Source organism: Falco cherrug, chromosome Z (assembly GCF_023634085.1).
Source record: "Falco cherrug isolate bFalChe1 chromosome Z, bFalChe1.pri, whole genome shotgun sequence".
NCBI classification, from domain to species: Eukaryota; Metazoa; Chordata; class Aves; order Falconiformes; family Falconidae; genus Falco; species Falco cherrug.
In genome coordinates, this window is record NC_073720.1 from 49,458,994 (window position 1) to 49,473,012 (window position 14,019).

General features: G+C 38.3%; 1 protein-coding gene across 1 annotated transcript in view; it reads right to left on the reverse strand.

The window, feature by feature from the left end:
• The window catches only part of CDC42SE2 (CDC42 small effector 2), an 84,417-nt gene that overhangs the window by 19,543 nt on the left and 50,855 nt on the right, over positions 1-14,019 (reverse strand). The gene's annotated exons all lie outside the window — the stretch shown is intronic.

Sequence of the window (14,019 nt, forward strand, 5' to 3'; positions counted from 1 at the left end):
CCTCCCAGCTACAACACAAACAAAAGCTTTGGACGTTCTTAAATACACTGTGTATTGAAATTCTTTTGCTAAGAAATTATAATTTCATGCTCACAAATCTTGTAGTAAGACTTCCTAGAGCTAGCTGGCTAACAGCTGGTTTTTTGTGTCCTTCATATGAAGGTGTCTGCTCACATTTGCCTTTCTATGGAAGCATAAATGTTGTGTAAGATATGTTACATACAAGCTTTCTGTACTCCTATGTACACTCTATAATCTTCTAAATGAGAATGATATGCACATACCAAATTCCATGACAGAAAATTAGAAGAAAAAAACCCAAACTCAAATATTACCTCTGAACAGGTAACAGCCACTGTCAAATACAGGATCCTCACTCAAGACTCACCATACAAAGCCAATCACTGAATAAGTCTAACATTTTCTCCGGCCCAGCTAGTTAAAACATCTACTACTCTGAAGGTAATAGCTCTAAACACATTGCCATGTGTGCTTGCAAACAGCAATTTGGTACTGCACATTGCAATTCACCTTCAACTATGACAAATCAGGGCATGTGGTATTTTCAGAAAAACCTCTGCACACAACTCTCAGTAATTTCCTTACTGGAAGAAGACGGATATTCAGGACTTACAGCACTGACATTTTTATCAGCAGGATTAATGGGTGGAACCTCTAGTACTTGTGCCACAGACAAAACCTAGTATCCTCAAGAGTTAAAAAACACAAGACAATGAATTCATCAGCTTTTAATTAACTCTGTAGATGTCATCTTAGAAGCAACAGCTTATGTACATATGCAATGAAATACCTAAATATTCAGCTGGTTTTCTAGTGGTGTACTGTACTACTTTTTTATCAAAAGTTTTATCAAAATGAGCTTGCTCTGAATGAAGATCCTTTTTTTTTTTTTGGTACAAAACTTTTTTTAAGGGAAGTAAACCCATTACAGTTTTGTGTGTGTCAGGTCCATGAGACTCAGTCTTGACTGCTGACCTTTCTGGCAATCTTCCCATTGGCATTTCCTTGCGAAGTTATTTGTTACCTGTGTGAACTCATCATAATCTCTGTGATCTCCTTGATACTCCAAAGGCATCCTGACCTCATCAACATGTAAGCGCTGTCACACAGCCTCAGGTACCCTGCTCTCCAGTGGGGAAAAGTATTCATAAACATAGAATCACGGATCTCCTTCAGTGTTCATCCCACTTCTTGCTCCTGTGCGGACTTCTGCAAAGCTCCCAGATTTGACTTTCAGTGTTGGAAATCTGTTCATCCAGTTCATTTTAGGTAAATCACTGTAACAAGTGCATCCCAAAATACATGATGTAGCCTGTCTTTACTTGCTCTTAAAGCAAAAAGGTATTACAACCTAACATAAAGAAAGTAGGAACAGCCTCGCATATTCTTCCTGTACTATGAAAAACAGTCATGCATTTGAAAGGTGATCCCACTAGCGGATGAGGAAACGGTAGCATTATACACAAGATTAAAAAAAAAAACAAAACAATACAACAAGTATCCAAGACAATTTAGCAACGGATGGCCCAACAGATATTTTAGGGATGCTTAGATATTGAGCCCACACATAGCATGGCTAGAAGCATTTCTGGAAGAGTACTCTACCAGCAACACTTAAGAAATGTTCAAAAAAATAGCTGTGCTTAGATTTACCAGTTCCAAGCATGCACAGGCACTTTTGCACAGTCTAGCTGAGGCATGCCACAATGCCACGGGTCTTGAGTGTAAACCATCATTAACTATTTAAATTTAATCAAGTCAGAAAGTGCACCACATTCCTAATTTATTTGTCAAATTTTACTGTTCTAAATACAGCCTCATTGAAAAGAAGATTCAGGAGCAGTAGCAATAGCTCCTTACTCTTCTACTAGCTGCACTAAGACACACAAATTTTGCTGAGGACAAAGTCTCAGGTACATTCATTATTCAGAATATACTGCCAGACTCACAAGCAGGATTAACAACACACCAGAATAATTTTTAGAGGCAGTGTGGCTGCTCATAATGTTTGGAAAGATCCTTCTATTACTAAACCATTTCTGTGGGAAGCCTGTCCCTCCTTGTCTTGCAGATCTTCCACAGTATGTTATCGATGATAAATTTATTACTGCGAGAGCAGAATTTCTATCATTGTATTATTGTGTGTCCTACTTGCATACTTTTTGACACCATTCTTTCAGCCTAGTACTGGCTGAAATCCAGGAAATATAGTGGCTTTCTTACTGTGTCAGATCAACTGGTATTGCCAGTATTTAAGAGCTTCTTAAGACAGGGAAAATAGGAAAGCATGGCTCTAACAGTCAGCAAAACGGGAAGCTTTGGCATTACAACACTGAGCACCATGGAGATCTCTCAGACTCCTCCAGGTTCTTGCATTATTGGCAACTTTAGGGCAACTGCTTCCCAGCTCCATGAGTGTAGTCAGCTTCTATCGAAGACAAGATACAGCCAACAGCAGCTGTTGGCTACAGATTTCCAGTCACTGGCGGTTAAAAAAAAAAACAGTCAGAATAAAGAGGAGAAAAAGCAATAAACATACAGAACAAAACCAGGTTTTCTAAAGGGCTACAGGCTGGGAATTTTTAAACTTGGTGCATAACAGTAAGTGAAGACTCTTTATAGCAAATACTTTTCCTTTTACTCTTCAGTAAATGGAACCATATGATACCTAAAAAGACAGGTGCACAACTCCATCTTCCCAACAAATACAGCTATGAAAACATAATTGAATAGTAATTGTCGGTAGGAAAAAATGTTCCTAAATTAAAGGAAAAAAACAGCTAAGCTAAACCACTACCATCACTACCACCAACTCTGTTTCATAGCTTGAGTGTCAGGTAGCCTTTAGCGAAGACACAGGTCTCCAGTGGACTCTGGAAGCTATGCAAAAACCCCAAGGTTTCTGAACAGCTGGCTCACCAGCGTGACAACTGCCAAATATCAATTGTACCAAATTATTTTAAGTACTCCCTATGCCACAGTATCATCAAGCTATACCACCCAGAAACATGCTTCTATGATCAAGGCACAGAATTTGCAAGGATTCCATTTTCTTCCCAGATTTCCTGCGTGGTTTCTATGCCTCAACCTTGCTTTGTCATTTCACCAACTGTCCTTGAAGTTCTGTAAGATCCATGGACACAGGCATTAAAGTAGCCACCCTCAGACTGCTGTCCTGAACAGAGACATTGCCACTTATGTGCTTTCTCAAGAGCTTCAAACTTTTACACTAAGAAGGTATACATACCACATCAAAATAATTTAGGACAAGAAGAGATCCACCAGCATGAAAGCCCTCATTTTTAATAGACAGAATCCAATTTGTCTACCATTGGCAGAATTGGTAAAACACCAGTTGCCACTTTACAGTTACCCTATAGAGAGCCCCTTTAACCTTTCACTTCAGATGCCTGGAAATAACGCATTAAGAATACTTTGGAAAAATCAGAAAGCTGCCACTCTGGTGTTTGCTCCACATCCCTTTCTTCATTGCCTGCTGGAATGAACACATGCACCGGCAAGGACACCCAGAGAAATTTCATCCTCTGAGGTGACGGGCACTTGCAGCCTGCTGCATCCTCGCTTCTCAAGAGCCCTCCATGCCTCTGTTCCTTGCTTTTCTCTGTTACAGTAACCTTCACCTCTGTCCTGTTCCCCTAAAACTGTCAGTCAGCTTTGTCATTTGACAGTCATCCAGGCAGAAATTTTATCCAAACGCTGCTGTTTTTTCATAGTGGAAAGAACAACTGATTTACCAGTTACCTTCATAAAGGACCCCAAAAACTGTAGAGAGAGAAGACAATGGAACAGTATCAAGAAATCCTGCTGCTTTAAGCTTCTAGCTATTTCTTTGTCCTAAATCATCTGTAGCATCTATGTTAAAATCCCTCCTGAAAAAAGGGCACTGCTAAAGCTCTTCAGAAGCTTAAAAGCTTGTCTCCATAAAAAAATGTATACCTGAGTTATACTCCAGCTGCTTTTATGCAAAGCCAAACATTACAGCTTCAGAAGTGACACTAGTTCTAGACAATGTTACACAATTTTTTAAGCTTTAGTGTCAATTTTAACATATTATACTGAAAATGCAAATACATTTTAAGTACATTTAATGAATCTAATACACTTTAAAACTCAAGAGCAAACAAATTTCTCCACTAACACCACCACAAAAGGGGTTCGTTTTCCAGCTGCAAAGCCCAAAAAGTCATAAAGCAGAAAGATCTATGCATTATCAAGACACTCAATGTTCCCTCTTTGGGATCACCAAGGAAAAAATTGAGAAATCCAAGCCTGTCTGCCCTTCCCAGTTGTTTCCCTGCTGGCTTCATTTTCAGACCACCCTTCTGTGTTCTGAGAATTGTATAGTTACAGTTAATTTTAGTTTAAGAAACTAAAACAAGTAAACTTGCACAAAACACAATCTAAACTTCCCTGTGACTCTTTATCTGGGGAAGTATCCGCATGAATCATACCACAGTGCATCCTGCAGCATTTCTGGTCTTGTGCATTGCAAACATAAGTGTCTACTATGTTTGGTCATAAAAAATAGTGATACTCACCCCTGCAATGCCTGCAGAGCCAACACTACTAAGAGCCCAAGCTGAATTCTAATCCTTCTTGGGCATGACCAAATTATTTACTAAATTCCAGCGAGCTGAAGCAAAGGGATTACTTGCAGAAAACTTACTGTACCAGTGTGGGAAAAAGATTCAGCTTGACTGTCTGAACCCAGAGTGAGTTTGTAGACCTTGCAACTGGACGTTTTACTGGTTTTCAAAAGTGGTTTCTTGAAAAAGTCAATCACTTGGTGTATATTTTCTTGACCAAAAAACAACTGTATGGTAGAACAGGTTTTCAAGTTGAATTTTGGAGCATGCTTCAAAGGGAAAGTTTTGTCTGTCTTTTTAAACAAAAAAATACAAGACCATCAAAACCAAATAAAATCCTTTTACTGACTTTTATCACTTTTATTTCCTTTTCACTGGGTAATAACGTTAGCTAATACTGGAACTCTAAATTACATGAGTTATGTAATATAAGGTAGAGTACCTGATCACTTTTCCTATTATGTACAGACAGATCAGTGATGTAAGCTCCTCTGTTCACTCTGACTAAACAGAAATTAGTATTTACAGTAGTGTCAAGTTCAGAAAGAGTAAACAAGAGACAAAGATACTGCAGAATGTCATTTTGGTGACATGAAGCATGCTACCAGCAGCATACAAGGAGACTAATTTTACCACCTTCAAAGGATGATGAAGATGGCTTCACATTTGTAAAATGCTATGGCAGATGTTACAAAGCATTTACTTCACATGAGTATTGTGCACTTCAGAAAATTCTCTTGCATTATAGTCTCTAGATATGGAAAAGCTGTTTACAATGAACATCAAATAGTTAAATTTTTAAAAGGAATATATAAGTATATTATATATAATTAGCTATAATTAACATAGTTGGTTTTAAAATCTAGATAAAGTGTTGCCTTAACATTTAAGCTGTGTTGCCTTCAAAAAAGATCATGTTTATACACATGCCCGACAAAAACCTACTAAACACCCAAGAGTTTTGTATTTTTCATTATTTGGTAGTGCCTCTCCTCAAAGGATCTCAGCACAGTTAGCAGTGTCCCAGGCAAGCACTGAGAAAAATACTCTGGCAGTTGTTTTGTTTGCTGTAATTCAACAGACTACTCCCTATACACACAGGGAAAAAAAACCCTGAAAATCAAACCACCAAAATCCAGCCCACCATTCAAAACATACATCACCAATCACAGAAACTAGTTTGCATGCCTCTGCTATGCAGAAAAACACTGAGATGCAGCCTGCAGAAAACCCCATAACCTTTAGTTCTTTAACAACTAAATCAACTAATACACATCTGTCTTCACACATCAGTCAATTTCTTGCCAGATTTTTAATCTAGGTGCATATGTGTTCAAATGTGTAGACTTCCTTTTGATTATATTCTCTGTGTAGGAACGTTACTCTCCTTTTATAATGGAAATGTTGGTGTTTTATTGCTGAATTAAGGAGAGCAGCTGAATCTCACTGACATGAGCCATGTATGTACGTTTTATTTCTTTAGGGGCTGGGCCATACAAAGAGTCCTTGATTACATCCTGTCTAGCCTTCCAGCAGCCAGTTTAATCCACACTGCTTTCACCATGGCCACTTTAATCACATCTTCTCCACATACTCACTGCTGGCAGCAGCCTATCATAGTGGTTTATACATTTGCACTGTCTTCGTCGTTAGCTTACAGAAAAGATAATAACCATAAAGCATAATGGGATTATAAATCTTTGACAGATTTTATAATATTTTTAAACGCAATAATTAAGTAGCCCCAGTTCTTTTATCTCACATATAAGTCCTGTTTCTTTATTCTCTGAAGTACATACATTGCAGTTATTTTCCTTCCTCCTCCAAATCTTCCTTTCTTTGAATTACAAATTGAAGAGGCGTTTCATTTTCAAAGCTTAATTCTGATGTTAAAAGAAGGAAATATGTATTTGATATTTTTCCATGGAGAATAAAAGGCCCTGTAGGTGCTTTTGCCTGCTATTTTGTAGATCTGCATGCCTATTCTTGTATTGGCATTTCTTCTTCCCTTTAGAAGTGCAGCAATGCCAAGCTGCAATGGCAAACACAAGCAATACAGTACGTAATACACATGCACACACACATATACGTGTGTGCACGCTTGCATATCTAGCAGATTTTTTTGGAATACGTGCCTAGCAGGATGTATTGTCCCACTTCAACAATAATCTGCTATTTAACCATCATCCAAGAGCCTAGGAATTATTTTTTTTTTTTTAAGTAAATGGAGTACGGCAAGCTTATTAAAAGCAATATTTGTTCCAAACAGAGTTAAATAACATGTTGTCCTATATTAATTTTACTCAAGTCTTTCAAGAAATCTACTTGAAGTGGATTTGGCCTGGAAACCCCCTACGTTTAGAGGAACTTTATGAGTTGTAACAGTAATCTCCTGTTATAAATAAGATAATCCCTTAACTCACAATTTTAGTTCCCTGTTGAACATAGCCAAGTGTCCTTTCTTTGGATGATTTAATTCCCGATAGCATCAGTTTTTCACTTCATGAAACTGATAAGCACCCCAAAAGGCAAATTTTATGCAAATATGCATAATGAGGTAGAGATTATTAACTACAATTTATGTCTTTTTGAAAACCATGATGTGCCATCACCTCTAAAATTCCATCATTCTGGCGTAATCCCCAATTAACATCTATTAATCAACCCTGTTGAAGTCTTTTCCTCCATTTTACTCGAATCCGATTCATTTTTCTCTACCTACCACATCATCCTACCTGCCCCAAACAATGCTTCTGTTCTTTCCACATTTAAGGTCAGAGGCTCTGAAGCCACTGATGGACACCATACAGCTCGCAAAGTAACCTACCTGACATCTTCCAGCTGTAAAACAACAAGTACAGCAATGCTGACTTCTCAGATGAGTCAGGCCTGAGCTGCTGAACTCAAAATCAGTGGCATAACTTGCCGTTTCAGAGGAGGCAAGACTTTAACCTGTACTTAAAGCAGTCTGAGGCCAGAGTAAAAGACTGCCATAAATTTCCAGAGTGTTCTCTGTGGTGACTCAGCTGTCACCACAGTCACTGCCCATCAAAAATGTATTTGGTTTTTAAGTACAAGAACTTCTTTTTACAAAGTGCAACTAAACAGTTATGTGCTGCACCACATTCCCCCAGAGAGATGGACATAAAACAGAGGGAAAGGAAGCCTCCAATGGCCAACAGTGTTTCCCGCTGTGCACCGTGCTGAGATCAGCTCTGCACCTTTGCTCCAGACCTGGAGAGCTCCAGCTAGCCAACACCACCATGTTAGAGCAGCAGAGCATGAAGCACTATGCTACGCCAACAAAGAAGTGTTGGTCTGGGCAAACTTGGAAAACAAATCACAATTTGGTCCCAATTTATCTCTTAATCTCCAAAGATAAGGCACTCACATAGCAATTTGAAACCATCATGTGTAGGTTAGAAACACCTACACCATAACCCAGGCCTGCCAAAAATAAGGGGAAATTAAAATATTCTGGTTTGAGAACATCCCAGTACCAAAACATGTAAACTATGAACTAGGTAGTCCTTTATGATAGACCATCAAGCAGAACATAAAGGGTAGTTACAGTCACATTGAAAAAGTCATACCACAAGCAAGAGAAACAAATAATTATGAAGACTCTGTGTCTGCTACAGACAGCATATTATAAACCCACACTATTTTCTGACACTGAATGAGCTAAATTTACAATTGCAAGAAGAGAGACAGGTAGCTTAAAATTATTTTAAAGAAATCCACGCAAGCCTCTCCCTTTTGATGTCAGGTCACTCTCAGAGCCCAACATGTCAACAAATCACTGTGTCACACATTTATTTGAGGGAGAAAACACAAAGAGATAGTATCTTTCCTCAGCTACAGTAAACTACAGCTCTCTTGAGGGTACACCCACGTACCTAAAAACCCCTCTAAAATTATTTGAAAAACAAAAATAAAACTGTTGGGTTCTAAGAGGCATTGCTTCCCCCGAATCTGCATCAGAATGTGGTTCACAGCCTCGATTTTTCTGCCCAACCTCCACTCCTCTATTCTCCTCATTCCGTGGCAGCATACTAACCCAGAACTACAAAGCACTTCAGAGCCATCAGCTAAGCCACTCGGAAGATGAAAGTGAGAAAATCATTGCAAGTGATTAAATATTAAAGTCGATGGCTTAATGGATACCTTAAAATTTCAGAATATCTGTAAACACATGAAAAACATTTATAATGTAATTCAACAGGAACTTTGATATCATGCATGTCTCACCCATACATAAGAGTCATAAGAAGTGCAGAACCCAAAGGTTTGAGGAACAGTCTGAAAAAGGAAAACTTTCATCATCGTGAAATGTTAATGTTGGGAAGTAAAAACGTAAGTGCAGGCAGAGACCTTTAAAACAGCCATTTAAAATGCTTATTTTGTGAGTTGCACATTGGTCTTACGAATTATCTCCAGCAGAATATCACAGATCCATTACAGAAAAGTTACAATAAAAATACAGTAAGATAGTGGCAGAGGAAGCTTCTACTCTCAATACTGTCTTTCATATCAAAGGCAGTTAAAGGTAAAAGGATGAACGCTTAGCTTCAGGGCAATGACTGACTTTATTCATTAACACAAAACATACTTCCATATGGAGTCAGTGCAAGTGCACCTCAGACTATGTCCAAGTTACCTCTGCCTCTGCCTGCTGACAAGCAGAAATGCCCCTAAACCAACATGCTTCCCCATCTCCCCTGCTCTGACACAAAAAGCATATCAGGCGAAAAAACAGCTAAACTGTCAAACATTAAAATTAAGACAAACCAAAACCATTAAACTATTACGGCTTTGCAGCTTCAACTTGCATTTAGAAAAAAATAAATTATAAAAATTGCATTGGATTTGTTAATTTCAGAAATGCTTTACCACAGTCTCTAAGAGCGGCTGCAAAACTATCAACTTTTGCTAGGTAGCATAAATTATTTCTTGTAGTAGCTCCTTTTGTCAGTGAATCGTATTGAGTTTTGGTCTTGAAAATGTACTCCCACTGAAAAATCTGGAGATTTAAAAGAAACAAGCAATTCAAGGGCCCCAACACTAATGTCCAGACAATCTACTTCCCACAATTAAGCAGAAAGCCTGAGCTCTGTAGAACCTGTAGATATTAAAAGAATATTACATCCTTCTTCAAATATATTCATAATGGCAAGACAGATTCTCATCAACAGAAAAGTGGCATAATCGTTTCCACCCCCTCAGAGAGCTATATTCCATCCTATCAACTAGTATTATATTAAATAAATGGTGTCAATGCAGCTAAAAGCTCCTAAAAATTTCACAGCCATAATAAATACAAAATATTCAGTTAATTTTCATTCAGATATTTGTACATAAACCCAAAATAGTGCCTTTTTTATTTTCTTTGTAAACTTTTTGATACTCGAACACTACAACAGATATTTTAAGACTTATGGGAGCTAATTTAAAGGTAAAAGAAAAATCTAAAGCAGCTCTGATCAGACCGAAAGCAACAAAACCAGATCAGGTTTGATAAATAAAAGCCAAGCATTTTGCTGCTTATTTAACTCTACCCCCTTTGATAAGGTGTTCCCTCAGGCTACCTTCTGCAACAGCACTGAACAGGAAAAAAAAGGAATTTGAAACATCTGAACTGGCAGCTCAACATGTAAATCATTATGACAACTCTGAAATCTGAGGGCTGTCTAGAGTTGTCACCTTTTACATTTGAGTCTTTCATATGCTTACTGAATGTGGTAGGCTCATTAAAATTAATGATTAAGAGAGCCTGAGTTTTAGTTATTTCAAGCCAGAAGCTGTGTTGGCACAGCACTGCCATACTGAAGGGGCAGCCTGGCCCAGTACTTCAGCAGCAAACACCTGATTTACTGTTACCGAGCGTGATTCATGCTGCATTGCCTATGCATACTGAATGCTTCATTATCTTCATTGTGTTCATGTTTCTAAGACTTGCACTGGTAGATGTACCCTTAGCTCTATCTACGAATCCTTCTCTAGAAAAAAAGCTAGAGTTGACAATATCCATGAGTGGTTAATTTCCTTAAGTAACCCAACACGATCACTTACGTCTTCTGTGGCATTCAGCATTCAGTTCAGTTGATGAATACAGCAGTACATGCAAGGTTCTTTCTGCCTGTATTTTAAGATGGGCCTCCCCACTCTAAATACAGATCTGTCAATCCTCTTTCATACATCAAAAAAGACATGAAGGAAACTTCACTTGCTAAACCACTTTAAACCTTTATAGAACAGCATGCAGCAAAACTGTAATAGCCCTTTGACAAAATACAAAAGGGAGGTCATCTAAACAAGAGACAAGCAACAAAATAGAAACTAATTAACTAGAGAAGGAAGCTTGGAGCAGGAATGAGAGGACAAGTTTATTCTTTTATAGCAGAGCAGTAATTTTACTGCAAAGACATGGGAAACTGAGGAGCTCAGCTGCACTGGGCAGAGGTACAAACCAGGTGGGAGTGCACCAGGCTATGACCAAAGGCTTCTCAGCCTTCTCCCAAAAATTAACTCTGCAAGTTATAAATGGACAGAACATGAAGAAAAAAACCAAACAAAAACCCCCAAACAAACCAGAAAAAAAAGTGGAGGAAAATAACAAATTCCTGGTGTAGGCGACAAGCTCAGCCTAAGAAAGAAACCACAGACATGTCCTCTGAAAATCTGCAAGATTAAAGGCTCTCTCAGCTTCTGTTACCAAGCAATGCATCTGGTAGTATGGATTTGGCAGAGTTTCCTGAAATGTAGCAGTGGGCAGGATGATAGCACATAGGAAGCACTGGAACAAAGACTCATCTTGTCACTGGGAAGTGCAAGATGAGCTTAGAGAATGTATAAAGGGTATCAGTGGGAGGTGTAAGAAACCTGGTGCAATCGCAGAAAGTGCTACTCTTCGCAACATAAAAAAAAAAAGGTTTGGGTAAGATCATAAAAAGGATTGAATTCAGGCTACTTACACCACCAAAAAAACCCTGAGCATAATTGAGAGATTAATACCACCTTCTTGGTATCATGAAAACAGTTATGAAAGCAACTAGTTGTTTGAAGTTGTCTTTAACACTTTACTATGGTAAAATACATTATCAATCTAAATCTGACATTAGAAAACTAGAAGCTAATGAAAACACCTTCCCCTTGATTTTTGTTTGCATTCTACTGTGGTAAAGACCTCAGGCTATTAAGAAGCAAGACCTAAGTCACCATCAGGAGCACGCTTCCTTCAACTGTATCACTATTTAATATTGTTCCTTTGCATACTCTATTTCATTTATCACCCTATTTCAGAGAAGCACAGAGACCCATATTCAAACATGCCTCTTCCATAATCTTGTTACAAGTACTGCAGTCTTGGAAACACCAAGTGAAATATTTAGCAACCAAAGTACTATAAGGAAACAGTAGAACACTACTTTCCAAGATGCCTGCGTTGTATTTCACAGCAACATGGTGCATCCATTTGGCACTGACAAAAGACAAAAAGCTGCGCCATGATAAATTTCAATAAAAGATGACGGTAATCCTTGAATAGTGGCTTTTAATTGAGGAACCTCTTTAAGCGTACTAATATATAACTGCAACTTTGTTACTGCTCTGCTCCGCTCCAGGGTATGCTGTTAGGGATGTGTTCTTATTGCCATAAAGGATGCAAATCTTATCTTAAAAGACCTGTTTCAAAACCATGAAAATGCATTGGAAAGCATTTTGCACTGGAAAGTGTATGCAAGTCTCAAAGGCATACACAGTATTGGCAATAACCTAGAAAATGCTTTTGTGTATGATCTAAATAATAGTCTTCTATAAACTTGACTGAAAGGACTCAGTGCATATACACATTTCTTATTTTAAATGCATTACAGCTGCAAAGAATAGAGGTGCTGTACTGAAGATTCTAATATAATATGCTAGAATTTTGCCACAAGAAAGCAGACATTCCTGCATCCTGGATTTCAAGAGAGGAGGAAAACTCCTTAGCACAATGGAAGCTATAAATATCACAGAAACATGCAACTACTAAAAGTTCCAGGGGGGTTTTCCTCCAGTGAAGAGGCTTAAAATTTATGTCACTATCCACGACATTAAAGGTGTCCCAGACATCAGCACTGGATAAAGAAAATGAGAAAAAAAAAAATCATGTTTCAGAGAATGTAGGTTTAAAAACAAAAAGAACATTGTAAGCATTGATTAGACAAGTAGCAAACTAGGTAACTTCCAGCTTTCAAGGTCTATTCTGAGAGGCTGTTAGTGTTGCTACAAGACCACATTAGTCCTTTCACAGAAGGACCATGCTGCACACGTAATGGCCAAACATAAAAGTGAGGGCTGGGGTGCTATTAGTCAGACCATGAAGAAGGTGAGATGCAGGAGGTAAAACGAAAGAAGGCACATGAAAGAGATGAAACCAGGCAGATGAGGCACGTCTCCTGAGAAACTGGACTAAACTGACAGATTGAATGCACAGCAGGGGTCAGACAAGTAGCTTTTACACAAGTTTGCATGTTTGACCTATCTTTTGATACAATAGGGCAATAAGTACCAGTATTTTGTGGCTAAACACTACCACATTTTTCAGAACGTATGTCTCCCAAACACAACACCTGCAGAGACAGGGAAAAACTGCTTCCTTATCACTTGTCTGATTTATCAGTTTGCTCGCACCAACAGTACATGCTTTGCTACAGGTCAGAGAAAAAAAAAACATTCCTGTACTTATTCAGATATATATGTATCTGATTAAATACTCCGCTTACTGCAACAGCGCTTGACAGAGCAACGGCTGAACACAACACAGCAAAATGAGCTGAGCAACTGCAGGGGAAGGCCAGCTAAGCACCTATTGTCAAGTACACCTAGGAGGGCCCACAACTCCTTTTTCTGAGATGCATCCTGAAGAATTTTGGCCCTTCCTAACAAGCAAGGCTCCTACAACATTTGAAAGGCAGATTTCAGGAACTAAGACAATGCTCAGCAATGTGTTATTTGTATCTTAAACACAAGGATGGTTTTAATTTTCTAAGCAAATGCATACTACTAAATCGCAGACCCATACGAAAATTACTTGTTTCCCTTTTCTCCCCTTTTGAAGTATGTTCTCCACCCTTTCTTTCCATGAATTGTGACCCACTGTATTAACATATCATGTATTCCTTAAGCAGTAACTGAAATGTATTACAAAGCTTGATTCAAGACTTCATTGAGCCTCAGGATTCTTGTAAATAAACAGAATAAGCCATTTTCTACCTCAAAAGATTTTTAACACAGTCTTATCTCATTTTTAATTTAAATATATGTTCTGAAATCTAGGCAAGTAACTTTGGCTACTATCTAGCATTTTAAAGGACTACATGGTATTCAAGCAACAGGAGAGGACCACAGC